This window comes from Schistocerca cancellata, chromosome 8 (assembly GCF_023864275.1).
Source record: "Schistocerca cancellata isolate TAMUIC-IGC-003103 chromosome 8, iqSchCanc2.1, whole genome shotgun sequence".
Taxonomy (NCBI): Eukaryota; Metazoa; Arthropoda; class Insecta; order Orthoptera; family Acrididae; genus Schistocerca; species Schistocerca cancellata.
Genome location: NC_064633.1, coordinates 176666184 through 176682007, shown reverse-complemented (window position 1 = coordinate 176682007; position 15824 = coordinate 176666184).

The window sequence follows — 15824 nt, the reverse complement described above, 5'->3', positions numbered from 1 at the left end:
GCAGCCCAGCTGGCTTTCTTGCTGTCTTTGATAATACGACGACACTGAGCACGTAATCGTTTATAATTGATACAATTCGCCACTGTAGGGTGGCGTTTAAATGTGCGTAAAGCACGTCGACGAGCACGTAAAGCGTCTCTACATGCTGCGGTCCACCAGGGGACCGGTACGCAACGTGGAGAAGAAGGAGGGTGAGGGATGGAATATTCAGCAGCAGCGAGAATGACTTCCGTGAGGTGTGCGACCTGACGATCGCAGCTTGTGAAGGTTTGATCCTGAAAGGTCGCCATGGCAGAGAAGAGCCCCCAGTCTGCCTTGGAGATGGTCCAATTAGAGAAGCACGGAGAGGGGGTATGCTGCAGGAGATGGATAACACACGGGAAGTGGTCGCTCGAATATGTATCTGAAAGTGCATACCACTCAAACCGGCGTGCAAGTTGGGGAGTACATATAGAGAGGTCTAAATGGGAATAGGTGTGAGATGTGTCCGAAAGAAAAGTAGGGGCGCCAGTATTGAGGCAGACAAGATTGAGCTGGTTGAAAAGGTCTGCTAACAAGGAGCCCCTCGGGCAGGATGCTGGAGAGCCCCAAAGGGGATGGTGGGCATTGAAGTCTCCAGTTAACAAAAATGGTGCAGGTAGCTGAGCAATAAGTTGCATCATGTCTGCCCTGGTAACGGCAGATGACGATGGAGTGTAAACGGTACAAAAGGAAAACGTAAAAGTGGGGAGAGTAATGCGGATGGCAACTGCCTGCAGGCCGGTGTGCAACGTGATGGGATCGTAGTAAATATCATCCCGGACCAGCAACATAACCCCTCCATGAGCTGGGATACCTACCACAGGTGGTAGGTCAAAACGCACAGAGGTGTAGTGTGCCAAGGCAATTTGATCGCATGGGCGTAGCTTCGTTTCCTGGAGGGCTACGACGAGTGGACCGTGCAAGCGGAGCAGCAACTTCAAGTCCTCTCGGTTGGAGCGAATGCTGTGAATATTCCAGTGAATAAGTGCCATCGTAAGAAATGGAAGGTGAGAGAAGGGGTCACCTCGAAGGCCGCTTAGGGCCTGGCTTCGAGCGAGCACTGCCGCCGCTATCAGTAGGTGGACAGTCATCGTCCATTGGGTCTATAGGGGCATCGGCCATCTCGGGAGGATGGCCGGGAGGGGGAGCTTCCTCCGCCGGTGAACGGCCAGATGTACAGCTACCAGCGGTGCGGCCAGGCGAAACGGATGACGGCCTGGGGCAGCAACCGCTGGGTGGCGCAGGAGAAGAAATGCGCCGTGGCGGAGAAGGAGAACTGTGCTTCCTACGTGCCTTTTTGGAAGGATGTTTGGTGGAAGTACCGGTCGAAGGCTGGGAGGTCGAGGTACGGAGGAAGTCTGCACGGGATGGTTCCTTCTTGAAGGCCCGTGCATCTGACTTCGGGGTCTTCGTCTTAGCAGAAGCTGAGGAAGGGGCTGGTGTCTGTGGCGTGATGGGAGGAAGAGGAGACGTCGACCGCGTGATCTTAGCACTGGCCGAACGGACGACCGTGGTGCTGAAGGTCAGATCGCATGTCTGGGTTGCTACCTCCCGGGTAGTCCGAGGAGAGGCGAGGACAGTACTGTATTTCCCCGCTGGGAGCAGCGTGGGCTTCCTACTAGCCAATAGCTTGCGAGCAGCCGAGGTGGACACTTTCTCTTTGACCCGAATTTCTTGGATACAGCGTTCTTCCTTATAGACAGGACAGTTGCGGGAGGATGCGGCATGGTCACCCTGACAGTTCACACAATGAGGAGACGGAGGTGGACAGTCACCCTCATGGGCATCCCTGCCACAAGTGACACATTTAGCCGCATTGGAACAAGACTGTCGAGTGTGATTGAAATGCTGACACTGGTAGCAGCGCGTAGGTGTCGGGACATAGGGGCGAACAGAAATAACCTCGTAGCCCGCCTTGATGCGCGATGGCAGCGTAACACTATCGAAGGTCAAGAAAAGTGTCCGGGTCGGTACAAGGTCATTATTGACCTTTTTCATGACCCTATGGACAGCCGTCACGCCCTGCTCAGCGAGGAAAGATTGAAGCTCCTCGTCAGTCAATCCGTCGAGGGAGCTAGTATAGACTACACCACGAGACGAATTCAAAGTTCGGTGGGCCTCCACCCGGACAGGGAACGTGTACAGGAGGGTGGCCCGAAGCAGTTTTTGTGCCTGAAAGGCACTCTCAGTTTCTAGTAATAAGGTGCCGTTACGCAACCTGGTACAAGATTTGACAGATCTGGCTATGGCATCTACGCCCTTCTGAATAACGAAAGGGTTGACAGAGGAAAAATCCTTTCCGTCCTCAGATCAAGAAACTACGAGGAACTGTGGGGCAGGCGGTAGTACTTTTGTCACTGTTGGCTGGTCACGTTTCCGTTTTTGGGTCGAAGTCGAGAGAGATGGAGTAGAATCCATTGCGGAGGAATCCCCCATGATTGCCAGTGTCTCCGATGGCGCGCTCCTTCCTTGTGGGGACCCTCTCAGAGGGCACTCCCGCCTTAGGTGAATGTTTACACCTCAGGTCACACCTCCCGAGAAACAGACGGAGGGACCAATCGGCATGGTCAGAAGGTATCAGCTCAGGCAATCATCCCTCCCCGGGCCTGGCCTTTACCAGGGGGTACGCGCGTGCCTTACATGTCTACCCAGGGCGGGGACTTACGCATTACCTCGTCACCGGCTAAGCGTGCGAACGCAAGGAGAAGAAGGCAATGAGAAGGCAATGAGAAAAAGGCAATGAGAAGGCAAGGAGAAGTCAAGGGAAAGAGTAAGGAAGACAGTGAGGTGGAGAAGAGCAAAGAAAGGAACCAACAAAAGGAAGGAAGAAACGAGAAGTGAAAAACCAAAAAGACCACGATTATAGGTCGTGGAACCGTCCGTCTCCGGACGCAGGCGCCAACTACCCCCGTGAGGGGGATGGACTCCTTTTAGTCGCCTCTTACGACAGGCAGGAATACCTTGGGCCTATTCTAATCCCCGGACCCGCAGGGGGTCCCTTGTAGTGATTGGCGAAGATGGAAAAAAAAATTGAGATTCAAGCAGTGATTAAGTGCTTCGTAAAGAAAGGTATGAAAGCAACTAGGAAATTTATGCTTATTTCCAGAATACACTGGGGTACTCTGCTCCTTCATATTCAACTGTTGCCAAGTGGACAAATGAATTTAAATTTGGTTGGGAGAACTTAGATGATGATCCATGCAATGATTGGCCAAGATGTGTCACTACTCCAGAAATTATTGCAAAAGTACACAAAACGGTCATGGAGGATCGCCAATTGAATGTGTGTGAAATTGCTCATGATTGCCAGATGTCATCTGAAAAAGGTATATCACATTTTAACTGACGAATTAGAAATGAAAAACTTATCTGCGAGATGGGTGCCATGACTCTTGACACGTGCCCGCACACATGTGCAGTCACCATGGCAAAATTACACAAACTAAGGTATGAATTGTTGCCACCTTATTCACCTGATATGGCTCTGTCAGACTTCCATCTCTTCCCAAAACTGAAAATTTTTCTTCGTGTACAAAGATTCACTTCAAACGAAGAATTGATAGCTGGAGTTGACAACCATTTAGCAGGCCTGGAGGAAACTCATTTTCAAGATGGTATCAAGGCACTGGAACATCTTTGGATCAATTGCATTAACCTACAAGGAGACTACATTGAAAAATAAAAAAGTTTCAGTGAAATAAGTACTTTTTTTCTATTCCGTTCTGAGAACTTTTCAAACCACCCTCGTGTGACCCATAATTTTTAGGTTGGTATCATCAGGTGGTGTTAGTGATAATGGGCAACCATAAAGGCAGATCTTTTGCGTTAAATTATTCACCTACTGGTTGAACGTACAGTTGACTATATTGTGTTACATGCCATTTTGGTGACTGGAATTACTCTAAAAAATCACAAATATTTATTTGACCTGTAGGGAACAGAATAAAACTCACCATATTAAATATCTAAGACTCCTATTTGGGGAGGGGGATAGCTTCACTAGTGGTTAATTCTAACAACACACACATCCAATGAATTCACACCAGGCACTGTATCTCCATCTTCGGAAAAGTACTTTTCACATACACATCTGGTGGACATCCATATACACACATATAGGCAAATAAATAAGTTAAATACAATAGCAGTCTTGCTAGAAATGATAAACATTCCTTAACTCACTCTGAAGAGAGCAAGTAAAAATCAGCACATGAAACCTCTGTCATATCTGGGGAAGAAGCTACAACAGTTCTCAAATATAGTGAGCACACACACCACCTATATGTGCACCATGAAAACTGTCCCCCCCTTGTAAAGGCACTATTTGTTACAGAGTTATATTTAACCTTACTCAGTCTATCCCTCTCTTCTCCTCAGGGAATGAACTGTTAGTTCTGGAAGTGAGGATAGTACATGTATTTCTGTATGTGTCTAGGCAGATCATGCATTCTTTGCCTCATGATAGCAGTTGGAACTACAAATAGTGATACTGCACTGTATGCCAATTCAGTGAACAACTCCCACTGTTGGCAACCCTTCATGTCATATTGTGACAATGTATGTGAGGTCCATGCCTGAAATGACTGTTTGAAGTTATGTTAGCACACTCAACAGAGTACACAGGCTGTGCATTCCCATCTGTAACTGAAGACACTGATTGTGCAGGTTTACTTACCATTGCATAGGTGGTTGTATGAATCAATTTCTTGTAGTAAAAAAGAAAAAACTGAAAAGAATACCTGTATGAGTCATCATGAGGGTGGACAAAAATAATTTTGGGCCCACACACATCTAGAGTGTGAACATATTTAACCCTGCAGCAGGCGTGCTTAAGATTGTTGCGTCAGCGGGCGCGTGTGGCACTCAGTGCCGCCCACATTTAAATACATAAAAAAGCAGTTTTTTTAATATTTTGGTGGAATTAATTATTTATTGTTTATAACATCATTCTGAACAGCAACTTTTAATATGATCTGTATACATATATTCAAGGTGCACGGGAAAATTAAAATTGTTACAGAATATCTGACATACATTTCCAGGATATTTCCTAAGCGCTACTTTAATAACAAATTCTAAATAAATTATAATCACAGATATGATTCGATTGTTTACCATCGTTAAAGCAAGTTTTACATACACGTGTAATATGAATAAAAACATTGTAGTAATAATAAAGAATAAGGCAGTCAACAAATACATATCAAGAATCACACTCTTTCTTCCACCGGAGAAGCTCTGCAATTATTACATTTGACAACATTGTGGCAGTGTTGCTTGCAAACGAATCTTTTGCAGCTATTGCAAGTGACAGTAGTTTTAATTTTTTTACCACCACTAAGATGGCACCTCCCACACCTTCTTAGAGTCTCATCATGATTGGCAGGAATTGGATGATGAGGTGACAAATCGTTGAATGTCACGTGGTAGAGTAGAGACCTGAGCCCTTTCTTTCAAATGGCAGTCCATCAGAGCCAAGGCCAGGTTTGTTAGGTAGGTTCTTCTTCTGAAGCTTTTCTCTGGATTGTCTGCAAAAAACAAGACCTGGGAATTTATCCCAGCAAAATCCATATAACGAAAAAACAATGCTAAGGGCCATCTTCTTGTGGTCCTTTGTGTAGAGTAGGATGTACACATATGATACACAGTATCGACTCCATCTTTTGTTCCATTGGAGTCCAAATTGACAAGAGACTTGCCTGTAGCGGTGTCAATTTCAGCAGTTTCATGTATTGATGACAGGAAAAGCACAGCCTTGTTCCTTTGTGTTTGGCACAAAACAAGACAGAAGTCATCTTGAAATCCGAAAGGACAATTTTCAATTTCTCGCTATCTGTTGGGCAAAAATTCCAGAGGAATTTCCTTCTTGTTCTTTTTCAATGTTCCAATGAATGTTAGCCCATTTTCTAAAAGATGCTGGGCTACAGGGTAACTACTGTAGTACTTGACCATAGTTACATTCCTGTGAGTTCCCTTGATTGGCTCAGCCAATCTCTTCACAATATCCATTGGCTGGTTAGATGCAACATATGGTCCAGGATTCTGTCTGCCGCAGTATACTTCAAAATTAAAAGTATAAAATGTCTTGCTATTGCAGAATGCATACAATTTCAATCCATATGTAGCGGGCTTATTGGGCATATACTGAACAAAACCACAACGTCTGCGAAATGGGACAAGCATTTCGTCTATGTTTGTGAACTCCCCTGGACTGTAGTTATTTCTACAGTTGTTCAGAAATGCTGAGTGGAGACTGCGGATGGCAGCAAGTTTATCAGTGGCTAGTTGTTCTTTTCTTGTAGAAGCATCGTCAAACCTGAGTGACCGGAGCAAGAACAGAAAGCGCTTGTAGCTAAATGCTGCCCCTAGAATAATAATTCCTGTTCCATTTGATGCCCACAGTTCTAATACACTTGTGCGCCTTCCTTTTTGTACAGCTATGAGAAACAGCATTCCTAAAAGAGCCGTTATTTCAGAAGCAGAAGTAGTTGTTATATATGTACTTGTTTGTGTTTACAACGACATAATCAATTATCTCAGGATCAAACAATTTGAGACTACTTTCAAATTCAGTTTTAGCTTCTCTACCATTGCGTTTCGGGCCAGGTAGGACTTTAATTATATTCCTACATTTTGGTTTCCCTGGTAGTGCTAACGGATTATTTATCCATACAGTTTCTTGGTCCTTACCAATATAAAAATGGCAGTCATCATGTGGCATTCCTACCACTTCATTCCCTTCAACGCATGACTACTCAGATTCACTGGAATGATCTGCAGTTTCAATTATTTCTACTTCCTCATCGCTGTCAGAGAAGTCTGCGTAATCTTCTTCATCAGATGATTGCAGAAGAAGACGCTCAATTTCTTCTGGTGTTAGTCCTTTCCTTTGTGTGGACCTGGGAGACAATAAAATAATTCTAATACCAAAGCAATGTTAATTACTGAATCACCATTCACCTACATAGTTGTAAAACAAAGCTTCTAATCATCAAAACATTTGACAGTGGTACAGCTACATGTACTTACATTACCGGGCGAGTGCGGTACGCAGTGCCGTCTCGGTGCAGTCGTCCACTTCACAGGTGAGTCACGGCTGTTATGGTGGGTATAATGACAGCACAGTAATGCAGTTTGGCGCGTGATTAAACAATCGAACCATATCTAGCACCACTGTTGTGCGCTCGGCGCGCTGACGTAATTATTGAACGAAAACAAAATTGGCAGCACTGTATGCCGCCACGCACCTGCCGCAGGGTTAAGTATATTTTAAATACAATCACAATTCTGCTACCAACAAAAACAAAAACAAATCTGTTGAGAAAAAAATAAAATTCAACTTCGAATCCCTCGGGTTAGTGGTATAACTTCACCACTCCAGAATCCTAACAGCTGGGCTTGTTCCACCTAAATACACAGTATGAACAATATCTCTTTGTTTTGAAAACTATTACACATTATACATACACTCCTGGAAATTGAAATAAGAACACCGTGAATTCATTGTACCAGGAAGGGGAAACTTTATTGACACATTCCTGGGGTCAGATACATCACATGATCACACTGACAGAACCACAGGCACATAGACACAGGCAACAGAGCATGCACAATGTCGGCACTAGTACAGTGTATATCCACCTTTCGCAGCAATGCAGGCTGCTATTCTCCCATGGAGACGATCGTAGAGATGCTGGATGTAGTCTTGTGGAACGGCTTGCCATGCCATTTCCACCTGGCGCCTCAGTTGGACCAGCGTTCGTGCTGGACGTGCAGACCGCGTGAGACGACGCTTCATCCAGTCCCAAACATGCTCAATGGGGGACAGATCCGGAGATCTTGCTGGCCAGGGTAGTTGACTTACACCTTCTAGAGCACGTTGGGTGGCACGGGATACATGCGGACGTGCATTGTCCTGTTGGAACAGCAAGTTCCCTTGCCGGTCTAGGAATGGTAGAACGATGGGTTCGATGACGGTTTGGATGTACCGTGCACTATTCAGTGTCCCCTCGACGATCACCAGTGGTGTACGGCGAGTGTAGGAGATCGCTCCCCACACCATGATGCCGGGTGTTGGCCCTGTGTGCCTCGGTCGTATGCAGTCCTGATTGTGGCGCTCACCTGCACGGCGCCAAACACGCATACGACCATCATTGGCACCAAGGCAGAAGCGACTCTCATCGCTGAAGACGACACGTCTCCATTCGTCCCTCCATTCACGCCTGTCGCGACACCACTGGAGGCGGGCTGCACGATGTTGGGGCGTGAGCGGAAGACGACCTAACGGTGTGCGGGACCGTAGCCCAGCTTCATGGAGACGGTTGCGAATGGTCCTCGCCGATACCCCAGGAGCAACAGTGTCCTTAATTTGCTGGGAAGTGGCGGTGTGGTCCCCTACGGCACTGCGTAGGATCCTACGGTCTTGGCATGCATCCGTGCGTCGCTGCGGTCCGGTCCCAGGTCGACGGGCACGTGCACCTTCCGCCGACCACTGGCGACAACATCGATGTACTGTGGAGACCTCACGCCCCACACGTTGAGCAATTCGGCGGTACTTCCACCCGGCCTCCCGCATGCCCACTATACGCCCTCGCTCAAAGTCCGTCCACTGCACATACGGTTCACGTCCACGCTGTCACGGCATGCTACCAGTGTTAAAGACTGTGATGGAGCTCCGTATGCCACGGCAAACTGGCTGACACTGACGGCGGCGGTGCTCAAATGCTGCGCAGCTAGCGCCATTCGACGGCCAACACCGCGGTTCCTGGTGTGTCCGCTGTGCCGTGCGTGTGATCATTGCTTGTACAGCCCTCTCACAGTGTCCGGAGCAAGTATGGTGGGTCTGACACACCGGTGTCAATGTGTTCTTTTTTCCATTTCCAGGAGTGTATATACACGTACAAATGCTTGTAAAAATTGCAATTTCACTAAAAGCTTTTCATTTGGTTGGCCTGAAGAGAATGGAATAAAACATACACCTGAATTCCCTTAGCCCCTAGATTGAGGAAAAAGCTGCACTAGTTCCAGATCCCAACAGTCATGTATATCTGAACTATATAGACAAATTAACAATATGCTCTCCTTGGGCAAGTTACTGTTTGTTTCACATATCCACTACAGAAGCTTATACACATGCAGACTAGTAAATACATTGCCGGAAAAAAAAATTAGTACAGTCTTTTAGAGGTTTCCATTTCACTCAAGATTTATTGTTGCAACAGTGCATATGGAATACATGGAATGATTGGATTTACAAATCAACAGCACAAGTGGTTCTTAGGCACCAACACCCTTATTAGTAAATGGTGTAGCCCAAATTGGAGGCAATGCAAGTGCTGACTCTGGCATCCAGTTGATCATACACATGGCAAATACTGTCTTGGGATATGTTATTCCATGGCTGTTTGACCTGTTTACATAATTCTGTAATAGTTGTTGACTGACAAGTTGCACAAATCATTTCTTGTCATATCATATTGCACACATGCTCAATTGGAGACAAGTCTGGAGGTTGTGTTGGACAGAGAAGTTTCTGCACGTCTTGCAGAGCATGTTGAATTTCACAGGCAGTGTGTGGAAAACATTATCCTGTTGGAACAGTACATCAGCTTCCTGTTGCAAGAATGGCAAAAGAATGGCTCTAACAACATTCTGCATATACGAAGTGCTGATTATCATCCAATCCAGAAGAATTCTATCACATCACACACCAGACCATAAGGCCTGAGGGGGCCAGTGTGTCATGCACAAATGAACTCTGAGACAGTGCTCATCAGGTCTACACAGTACATGCAGACAGCCATCACTTGCATTCAGGCAGTATCTGCTTTCATCGGTGAAGAGCATGGCATGCCATTCCATCTTCCAAGTGATCCTCTGATGACACCAGTCGAGCCATGCACATCAATGCTGTGGCATGAGTGGAAGACAGGTTAGAGGTGTGCGTGCCTGAAGCCCCATTGTTACTAATCAGTTTTCAGCAGTGCGTATTGACATGTCTAGGCTCACAAGTGCTGTTATATGTGCTATAGCAGCTATATGATCTGCTACTGCTGTCCTTACAATACACCGATCCGGGTGGGCATCTGTGTTGCGTGGACTCTAGAACCTCATGATCACATGATGACTGATACCAGTATCATTGTAAAACTGACACAGAATATCCAACCTGTGTGGTAGTTCTCTTAAAGGCCCATCCTGGCACCCGGAAAGCCATAATTTGACCCTTTTCAAACTCATTCAGTTGGCTATAGGGAGCCTGAGTGCTTCTCTATGGCATGGTTGCCTGCTAGCTTCACACATTTGTGCTACACTGAACCTTCTGGCTGTCAACATTTCCTATTAAACGGTAAACACAAATTGTGCTCTGGTGCCTATGCCACTATGCTATCTGTTGGCAGACAATGTTGAAACCATTGTCAGTACATAGACTATCCTCCAGATGGCATATACTGTCATTGGATCAAAATCAACATTGTCATTCCAGTTGTGTTAATTTTTTCTGGCAGTGTATATTAATCACAATATAATTTTTGTTAAAAACAGTGAACATACACTGACACTCACTGTGGAGAACAGAACAGAACTTGCCATCAGAAATCTCACAGACCACTTGATGGATGAAGAAGCGGCCCTACAACAGATTCACATCACAGGCAATACCTTGTGCTTGGAAAAAAATTCTATTCATTACACACATTAGGCAAACAGACTAACAAATATATTATTTGCAACTGAATATTCATAAAAACCAGTTAACAACTTTAACCTGATCTGTAGAGAATAGAAGAATCTCACGACCTGAAACCTATCAGTCTAATGAGCTAGAGAAGAAGTTACACCAGATTTGAATTTTAATACATAGATATTTCCCACTTAAATACCCACCAGAAGCAGTATCTCCTATTTGTGAGAAGTATTACTCGTTACGCATGTCCAGTAAGCACACATGTACAGATACCATAATAATAAATATACAAATTGCAGAACAGTGATTTGCGTTGTTTGTAGAGAACAGAAATCACCTGAAATTTCTTAGATTCTTCACATCAGATTCCTAAAACAACTTTCATACTCCCTGAACACACATTGTAGAGACTATCCCCCCTTTTGGGAAAATGTACTCTTGGTTACACACTTCTGGTACACATCCATATACAGAGAAAGAATTGTGAATATACTAAATACAATCACAGATGGACCAAAAGAGACAAACATTCATGTTCTCAGTTTGTAAAGAACAGAATGGAATGGAATTGATTACCTGAAAATTTTAAGATCTATTAGAGTGCCGAGGTTGCTTCACCAATTCTGAATCCTAATAACCACTTCCAACTCACCTAAACACTCAACATGCACAATATCTTATTCCTGGTAAAAGTGATAGTTGTTGCATACATTCATGGATGATGACTTCTGGTTTGTGTAGGAAGTACAGATGAAATGCAGACAGATTCCTCTTTCATATTTTGATTGGTTGGACATAAAACATTTTTGGTTATATGGGATACTATGGGCAACTGATTGCTTCCTGATTCCTTTCAGTGTTATCTGTATATTGCTTGATTTTCTTTGCGCATAGCAAAATCACACTGTGTACATCTACTGGCTTCAGAATATATTAGACACAACTGCAAGTATATTATGCTTTGTGACCAAGATGCTGCTGTGTTTGATTACATTGTTTATTACGATAGCCCTATTTTGGCATGATTGCCATCTTTAGGTTATATCATATTGTCTTGATATCCATATGACATCAATGTCTCAGTTGGTCCATTGATGCTGTTGGAGCTATAGTAGGTGTTAAACTTTTTCTATAGCAGTTATTTGTGAATTTGTCAAATTATGAAAGTTTATGTCATAGTGATGTTACTTGACAGCTGCATTGACAGTTGAATCAGCAGTGTGAATATAGCTGCCAAGCAATGTTGTGACGAAGCAAGCTGGGATCTCTTTACTTCCTTTCTTGTTTTGCCATCTGCCTCCTTAAATTCATTTTATTTCCATTTTTGCCTAATTACCATTAACATTAGAACAATGGCTGTTTAATTTTTTTAAAAAAATAGTGTCACATGGACTGTATTATTCTGCAAGATTGTGAACTGTGTAGTTTTTACTGCTCATTGCTGTTTGACATCAAACTATGGTAGCAGTATGCTGATGTTTGCCTGCAAGCTATTAATGAGGCTTATCAACATTTACCTATAGTGAACTGGTCATATGACTGTGTAATATTGGGGGATTGTGAACAGTGAACGTAAAGAACTGTGAAATGTTATTGTGCAACTGTCAGCTACATCGTTTACGGGAGTCAGTATGAAATCCCCCCTCCCCTATTTTGCAGTCAGTATAACAATGCAGTATGTTGACACCAAAGACTATCATCGAAGAAATAAAGCAGGTGAATGTTACAACATCATTATGAAATAAACTTTCGTAACGCAACAGCTTCACAAATAACTGCTCTAGCAACTAGTATAGCTCCACCAACATCAAAGGTGCAAACTTCCACAATAATGTGACAGCAACTGAGACATTGATATCATAAGGATAACAGGACCATTTGATATGACCTGAAGTGGCAATTGTGCCGAAATACGCCTATTGCAATAAACAATGTAATCAAACACAGCAGCATCTTGGTTTCATAATGTAATAAATAATGTCCTTCAATGAGACTCAGCCGCTGTTTTCTTCATATTGAAACAAAACAGTAACACCTCCTGCAAATGACAAGAATTAGGCTCGTATACTGACATTTTCAATCAAGAACAACTTTATGATGCAGACACAAGTCGACTAATGTTTGAATGAGGTTATGTTGACCAAGGACCAAGCTAACTGCCTGATGTCTGCGATCTGTTTCTTTTGACTGCTACTTACCCTTGTTGCCACCTATCAGCAAACAGAGGAAGCAAAGTTGTACACCTTATAAATTTCTAGTGTAGTTGGTCCTATGTTTTTCTTATGATGGCTGATGGAGTTACAGGGGTCGTTGTATTGGGATTGGTCAAAATTTAGTCTTACATTTTTAATAAACATATATATGCAAATGGGACTCCATGATACATTTCTGAACAGGTTTTGAGGAGAGGATGTGGATTACCCAATAAAAGAATAGGGTACCACATAAAAAAAGATGTGCTGTTGTACATGTCTTCATCACTTTTTCTTGGTAAAAGTTCTGTTAATTACTCATATGTAGTGGACAAACACATGCTCTTACAGATTATTAAATATATTAAATGAAATCTGCAGTTTGCTAAGTATCACAGGCACTGGACAGTCAGACTCAGATACCTCAATCATTGGCTTCTGTTTTATGTAGTTGGCCTGCTCCTCTGTCTGTGTTGTCTGCTATTCTACTATTCTACTACCCCCCCCCCCCCCCCCCCCCCCCGTCCCCCTCTGGTCCACTCCCACCCCAATGGCCTCCATGGTTTATCTGCCACCCTTTTCTACACTGGATGATTCCATTGAGGAATGTGACACATATGAGAAATTTCTGTGACAACAATGTCAAGCTTTTGGGATTATTGATGCTATTTTATGTCATGCCTTGTTCCTTTCAAGGATATCATCAAGAATGTATTGAGTCCCATGTCAGCTTGCCCCTTTGCAGAATCCATGTTCTTTAACATTTGACCAAATGGGTGAACTTCTTTGTAAATACTACTGTAGCACACCCATGTTCTTGCATCCTGGGTTGAGTATTACCACTAGAGGAAGCAACCACATCATGAGCACGAGTGACTGAACTCCATGGGCTACATTGTTGCCATCATTTTGTGTCTGGTGCACATAAAGAGCCTTATGATGATCAGATGGTGAGAGATGCTATCATTTTTTCAACTCCGGATCATGAAGTGTGACAGCATGCCTTCTAGTGGTTTTTTTTTTTTTTTGTGGTTTTAGGGCGCACAACTTCAATGGTCATTAGCGCCCTGACTACTCTAAGAATGCACCGCGAGGCACAAGTTGACAACAACAACTAAAAGGGAAAACACGATAAAAGACAGACTGACAGGCATAGGATTAAAAAACAACATCAAATGTCCTTAGCGAGGTTTGTCAAATTGATAAAACGAAGAACACGAGCAGCTGCTCGTGGGTCATCCGCTAAAATGGCATCGAAAGTATTTGGCAGGTTAAGATCGAGGCGCAGTGTGTTAAGATCTGGACAGGACATTAAAATGTGTCTAACCGTCAGCAAGTGCCCACATGGGCAGAACGGCGCCGGCGCAGCCGTCAGCAGATGGCGATGGCTGAACCGGCAGTGTCCAATTCTTAACCGGGCTAAAACGACCTCCTCCCGCCGAGAAGGGCGTGAGGAGGACGCCCAAGCCACGGGAAGAGGTTTTAAGGCCCGAAGCTTGTTGTCAGTAAGTGCAGCCCAATCGGCATGCCACAGCGATAAGATGCGCCGACAAATGACCCTGCTAAAATCGGACGAAGGGACACAACAAGAAGCTGTCCAAAGCTGGAGGACCGCAGCCTTGGCCACGGCATCTGCAGCTTCGTTCCCAGGGATACCGACATGGCCAGGAACCCACATAAAGCTAACCGGAGAACCGACGTCCACCAGCTGCTGAAGAGAGCGTTGGATCCGGTGTACGAAAGGGTGAACCGGGTACGAATCACTGAGGCTCTGGATGGCGCTCGGGGAATCTGAGCAGATGACATAAGCAGAATGTCGGTGGCGGCAGATGTAAAGAACAGCCTGGTAGAGGGCAAAGAGCTCACCTATGAAGACCGAACAATGGCCATGAAGCCGGTATTTGAAACTTTGTGCCCCGACAATAAAGGAACACCCGACCCCGTCATTGGTCTTAGAGCCATCTGTATAAATGAAAGTCATGTCGATGAACTTCGAACGAAGTTCCAAAAAACGGGAGTGGTAGACCGAACCGGGGGTGACCTCTTTTGGGAGCGAGCTGAGGTCAAGGTGAACGCGGACCTGAGCCTGGAGCCAAGGTGGCGTGCGGCTCTCGCCCACTCGAAAGGTTGCAGGGAGTGAAAAATTTAGGTGTTGAAGGAGGCGACGAAAGCGAACTCCAGGGGGTAGCAGGGCAGAGACATACAACCCGTATTGACGGTCAAGAGAGTCTTCAAAAAAGGAATGATAAGACGGATGGTCGGGCATTGACAGTAGCCGACAGGCATACCGACAAAGCAGTATATCGCGCCGGTAGGTGAGTGGCAATTCGCCAGCGTCGGCATGAAGACTCTCTACGGGACTAGTATAAAATGCTCTGATCGCAAGTCGTATACCCCGATGTTGTATGGAGTTGAGGCGGCGTATGATGGATGGCCGTGCAGAGGAGTATACAAAGCTCCCATAATCCAGCTTGGAGCGGACGATCGACCGATATAGACGAAGTAGGACGGTTCGATCCGCTCCCCACGACATACCACTGAGAACACGGAGGACATTTAAAGAACGGGTACAACGGGCGGCCAAATATGACACATGTGGAGACCAGCTAAGTTTCCTGTCAAAGGTTAGGCCTAAAAATTTGGTTGTCTCCACGATTGGGAGAGCAACGGTACCGAGTCGTAAGGACGGTGGGAGAAACTCTTTGTAGCGCCAGAAGTTAATACAGACCGTCTTCTCGGCAGAAAAACGGAAGCTATTGGCGACACTCCAGGAGTAAAGACGGTCAAGAGAACGCTGAAGACAGCGCTCCAGGACACGTGTACACTGCGCGCTGCAATAGATGGTAAAATCGTCCACGAAAAGGGAGCCTGATACATCAGCTGGGAGGCAATCCATTATTGGATTGATCGCGATGGCGAAGAGA